Below are 6,000 nucleotides of genomic sequence, written 5' to 3'. Positions count from 1 at the left end.
GGCCACTGGTAGCAAACCATATGGGAAACAGCCCTACTAGAAAAGCTCATCAACAAACTGAAACTAGCACGGGAACAAACCAAAGAGGATGCCTTCACCCTGGTGTGGCTCCCCTTTATTATATCACAGCCCAACAAGACAACAACAGGAACCCACTGACCACATATGAATTGATATGGCTAAGCTGACCCAACATCCCCCTCCCACTCACACACACAAACAAAACTCACTGCAGTCAACTATAGGCAACCAACCATGCCCTGCCACCGCCAACAGAAACCAATAAATATTTTTTTCCCATAGAGAAGTGAACAAAAATGCCAAGATTGAAAAATATTTCTCAGTAGTTTGTGCACTGTGTGGAAGATGGGGCCAACCAGGTCACCCTCTTGCTCCCTCAAGGACATGGCTGTGTAGCCAAATATTTTGAATAGACCTGAAAGGAATGCAGTTGGCCAGTGCAATAAATACTTCTCCCTTTCTTCCCTCCCCTGCCAGCATCTCATTTTGCTCCTCATATGACCTGTAATTTTGTCACAGCACTACTTGTCTGCTTCACACTTCTTTGCTCCCAGGCTCGTTGCAGGACGTGTCTGGCTTCAGCTTCAAGGTCAGTTGGACTTTGCCTCTGTTTATTCACCAATGGCAGTGACATTTCGAATGGGAGGGTTATTAAAAATGTTTTGAAAGTGCCATAGATTGTAGCCTTTTGGGAGATGCAGTTTGCTCATTTGCATAAGTACTCAGAAAACGGCGACCGTGAGATTTGTCAGGCTACTGTGCTTCTGACCCAGATAGCGATACCAAAACAAACATGTTAAATATATGAAAATAAAGCCTTCTTTTATGCAAATGGTAATGTTTCTGCAGGCAGCCTGCTGAGCAGACAACTTAAAAAATGTCAGCACTGTCCATAAATGTGTTCCATTAACTAAAGAGGCTGAAATGGTATTGTAGATGGGCGTTTTTAATTGGTGTATCCGAACACTGTATCCTAAGATTTGATCAGTATCGAGATTTATCTCTGTCTGAATTGCCAGCATCTCTCCAAATTGGCCAACTGATCTCAGTAAAGAGTTTTGCTTCATTTACATGCCTTGTTTGGTTTCACATCTACTCAGAAGTAAGCCCCATCAAGTTCAATGAGGCTTACTCCAAAGGGATTACAGAATAACAGCCCAGATTAACAAGTACTGTCTTATTTTTGTGTAATAAGCAAACATCAGATGCTGGGGTTTTGAACAAGTTAAAATAAACCCACTTCCAGGTCTATTCTCTTCTTTATGAAAGCAAACAGTCCTTTTTCATTGCTCCATATTTCATAAGATTGCACCGCAGAATTCCGTAGAACCCTACAGTAACAATTCTAAATACACTTGCTTGGAAGTGAGCTCTGCTGAACACAGTGAGACCTCTTCCTAACTAAATATGCATATGAATGCTCTGCTAGAGTGTTCCTTGTTTTTAAATTTTAGATTTGGCAAGCCTGTAAACAGATCTATTCTGCCAGCAGAGGAACTCGAGAGATTAATTATCGTTGATTATAACCTCTCCCTGTCTCTTTTAGTCTAATCGGCAAACTAGCTATATTAGAATAGTTACATAATATAACCAGAGCCATAGACTGTTACCCCTATGCTGTATAGAGTACAACCACTGTATATAGGAATTTAAGTAACCATGTCCATAGATTCTGTAGGTCTATTCTGCATATGATTTAGTTGGATATCACCCACAGAACACATATTTTCTTTGAATGCAGCTTCTACCAAGTGCTTAGGATCACAGGTCAGACCACCTTAGACTGCGATAATATGACATAAATGGTTCATCAGGTAGTGTAGTTTAACAGTTTGTGGACTAACTGTAGAGTATATTGAACTATTCTTTACCATGCTGGTGTTAATAATCAAACTGTATGATATAAAACTACTAGTACCTTATGATAATCCACAGTGATACAATATCCTAGCCTGACAGATGAAGTGCATTGTTTCATTTGCTTACATAATTGAGCGGTACTGAATGTACACAAGTATTATGATTAAAATTAAGATTTAATTAATTTTATGTATGTATTGGTTTGTTCATCTGCTTACTTTCTGAATTTATGAACTCATTCTTCAGTACTGATACCCAAGGCACTGGATCAGGACCTGACTAGCAAAACCTTGAAAGACATTTTTATACCTTAGAAACAGAGCAGCCATTATTGTTATTTGATAACGGAGATAGTTCTCAATTACAGATACCAAAACACTCTTTGATTTTTAAATATGATATTTGGGTTTTGTTTTGTTTAAGCCAGTGAAAGATGCAAATTTGTTCCTTTATCAGCTTTCTACTCTGTTTATCTTGTTGTTTCTTTGCTGTTTACATCTGTGCTGTATCTCAGTGGATGCATAACATTTAGCTTAAGCAACAGCTTAAGGTGTCTTGAAAAAGTCAAGAGTCACATGATCCATATGATGCATTTCTATTCTACTAGGGCAGTATTTTATCTACATCTATTTCTAAACGGCTGAGTTTCCTGCCAGTAGAATTTTTTGCCTAAAAAGCAAAACAAAAAACCAAACAGCCATACTCTTCCTAATATTAATGAAAGAGGGAAAGAAATGAGCAAAGAGTGCTCCTGCCACAACCATTTCTCCTTGCGCAGCTCTAGCTTCAGTGCTTTAACATGCAGTTTATAAATTCACTGTGCTTAATCTGACACCGTTTGAACATGAAAGCCAAGGGGACAACTGTCCTGGAAAATGTTGCCGATATGGGAGGTGCTAACTTTAGGTCAGCTCTGAAACTCCTGCCAAAAGTAACACGAGGGGTCTTTGCTGTTCTTAAACTGAAACAAATAGGAAGTGCTGGAGCTAAGTGTAGTAAAAGACATATCCTCTGACCTGGAAGACCTTTCCCTAATTTCATATTGGGGGGGGGGGGAGTTAATTGTGCTTAGTTAGTGATGAGGAAATTCCTTTTGCACACAGCACCCAACTAACATGATACCCGGGGCTCAGATTACAAGGCTTGGCACCTGCACTGAAAAGGAGTCTGGGGCCTGACTCTGGTATTTCCTGCACCAAAAAATAGTGCTGAAACTGGATTTCTGATTGTCCTAGTTGCAGTGGGCTTGCCACACTGACTCTGCTAGAGGATGCCATGTTCTTCCTTATGCAGATAAACCCATAGGGCAGAGTTTTCCAAACTGTATTTTGTGAAACGTTAGTGTCAGCTGCAGTGTGTAGGTGTGTCACGCAAATGCTACCAGGGCTGGAAAGGGGTTCGTTTAACCTGCACTTTGCTGGAGTATATTTCTGTCTTATTTTGTGCTCCCCACTTCCCCAAGCAGTAAGAAGCCCATGAGCAGTGCTCCAGTGTTCAGGATCCTTTGAGGAAGGTGGCGGGGGAGAGATAGCAAGCACACCGGAGACTCATAATATGTCTTTCATATTAACACATATATACATATTAACACATATAACAACCAATTGGATGTAAGCAGACTCCAAAAGCAGGCAGCACAACTGCTAATCCTGCATCAAATTCTACAAAGCCAAATGTATCCTAAAATGTGTCATTTCGGAACTTTCCCCCATGTCTCTGCCCAAATTCAACCAGCAAAATAATCTCTTCCCTCTGCTTCTCAAGCTCAATGCAGATGCTCGGCTGCAACAAGGTCATGACCTCAGTGGCTGCACTTTCAACATTTATGATTGGCTACAGATGTGTTTCAGGGACGCAGGTGGCGCTATGGGTTAAAGCCTCAGCGCCTAGGACTTGCCGATCGAAAGGTCGGCGGTTCGAATCCCTGCGGCGGGGTGCGCTCCCGCTGCTCGGTCCCAGCGCCTGCCAACCTAGCAGTTCGAAAGCACCTCCGGGTGCAAGTAGATAAATAGGGACCGCTTACCAGCGGGAAGGTAAACGGCGTTTCCGTGTGCGGCTCTGGCTCGCCAGAGCAGCGATGTCACGCTGGCCACGTGACCCGGAAGTGTCTCCGGACAGCGCTGGCCCCTGGCCTCTTAAGTGAGATGGGCGCACAACCCCAGAGTCTGTCAAGACTGGCCCGTACGGGCAGGGGTACCTTTACCTTTACCTTTACAGATGTGTTTCATCAGGAGACATAGCTAGCAGTCCTGCCTTCCTCTCCATGTATTCAGTATATGCATTTGGGACGGGGGTATCTGCACACTCCTCCTGCTCCTCACACAAATTATCATGGATATTGTTCCAGACTAGAGCATTTAGCCCTCTTCGTTGGATCACTCATCTAGTTTGCCAGGCAAAAACTTCAGTGGTGTTTATCAGAGAAAAGTCGAAGTCATCATTATATAATATCTACCTAAAGGTAGCTTGTCATTCTTTAGCAAGAGATCCCAGAGCACATTATGAATGTTCCAGATATGTTTTGGGACTGGACACTGACTAAAACAGGGTGATGCCAGTGTGAATCAGAGGGGAATGTCTGCACCATAAGCATATATATTTTTTGCTTTCTTTTATCTTACTTGCACAGCTGTGCTTAAAAAGATTTAAAAACATAACCCCTTGATGAAAGAAGCTTAAATTCTGCAGCGAGAATAAAAGGGACAAATGGAAAAACTGTCAGTCTCCACTATACATTAATATATTCAGTAGAGCACTTCCTGTGGGCATCTGAAATGAAGCAAGCCATTACCAGAGAGAAGGCCTTCTCGGTGGTGGTGCCTCAGTTGCAGAACACTCACATTTATTGTCTTCTTGGTACCAGGCTTTTCAAATGAGAGCTGTGTTTTTTTTAAAAAACAGTTCTTTCAAAGGGGTGCTCTAGTGTTGCAGTTGAGATGGTGCACCTGCTGAACTACCTAAGTTGTCACATAGTGCAGTGGGCATGGGAGAGTGGTTTGCCTGCAATTATTTACATGAAGCAGAAGCCAATTTGAGGTTTCTGTTGGAGAGGGAGGTTTGGAAGAGAGATTCCTACTCTCTCATGGCCGATTAAGCACAATAGTGATTGCTACCAAGCACATTAAAACCTGGTTAGATTTACATTTACCCTTATTCACCTTTAAGCAAACATTCTCCAAGAAAATACTTAGGCTAGAATAAATCACAGACACTTATGCTTTGCAAATAAGGGAATGTTTTACTCACAATGTTTCCAGAAGTTACAACAAATAAGTCTCTATCTGCTGGCAGTAAAATGAAGATGAAACAGGGAGAGGATGACGTAGAATTACAGCGGTAAATTTTGCTTAGTTTAGGGTGAAATTGAAAAGGAGAATGAATTTATATTTAATTGGCTAAAAGGGTTGTTGAACAATTGTTTAAAAAAAAAGGATGCAAAAAGGGGAAGGTATGGGGAAGTCCGAGAAAAGAGGCTTATGGAAATAAGGTTAAGAAATTATGATTTTTTGTGTTTGTTTTCGTTAAAAATTGGAAAATTAATAAAAAAATTATTAAAAATAAAATAAAATAAAATGAAGATGAAACAGGTTCCAAATGACTTTAAAAGGAAAATATTTTCAGAAAGCTCCATGCAATATTGGGATTAGTGAATATGCAGGGTTTAAAATCTAATTTTAGAAAGACTGAACTCACTTGTAGTGAGCCATGACTGCATGACTTCTTGATTGTCCCAGGAAGCAGGAAAAGAGAGAGAGAAAAGAAAGAATGGGAGGGAGGAAACAAAAGGCTGTAGGGAGGTTACTAGCTCCACCTCCACTGGCACCCCTGAGCTCAGGTTAACCCTTTCTATGCATGCAAGTGTGAAGAAGAAGAAGAAGAAGAGTTTGGATTTGATATCCCGCCTTTCACTCCCTTTAAGGAGTCTCAAAGCGGCTAACATTCTCCTTTCCCTTCCTCCCCCCACAACAAACACTCTGTGAGGTGAGTGGGGCTGAGAGACTTCAAAGAAGTGTGACTGGCCCAAGGTCACCCAGCAGCTGCATGTGGAGGAGCGGAGACGCGAACCCGGTTCCCCAGATTAGCAGACTACCGCTCTTAACCACTACACCACACTGGCTC

General features: G+C 41.7%; 1 protein-coding gene across 2 annotated transcripts in view; it reads left to right on the top strand.

The window, feature by feature from the left end:
• The first annotated feature begins 474 nt into the window (after nucleotides 1-474).
• Nucleotides 475-6,000, top strand: part of CKMT2 (creatine kinase, mitochondrial 2) — a 29,368-nt gene continuing 23,842 nt past the window's right edge. The window contains exon 1 of one of the 2 annotated variants that reach the window (XM_079995699.1): nucleotides 475-610. The gene's annotated coding sequence lies outside the window, so the exon portion shown is untranslated. The remainder of the gene's footprint in view (nucleotides 611-6,000) is intronic. The other variant, XM_079995698.1, reaches the window with a different exon arrangement.

The sequence above is a fragment of the Podarcis cretensis genome (genome assembly GCF_951804945.1).
Source record: "Podarcis cretensis genome assembly, chromosome: 11".
Classification (NCBI taxonomy): domain Eukaryota; kingdom Metazoa; phylum Chordata; class Lepidosauria; order Squamata; family Lacertidae; genus Podarcis; species Podarcis cretensis.
Note: the sequence above shows the minus strand (reverse complement) of the source record. Positions and strands in the feature narration are given on the sequence as shown.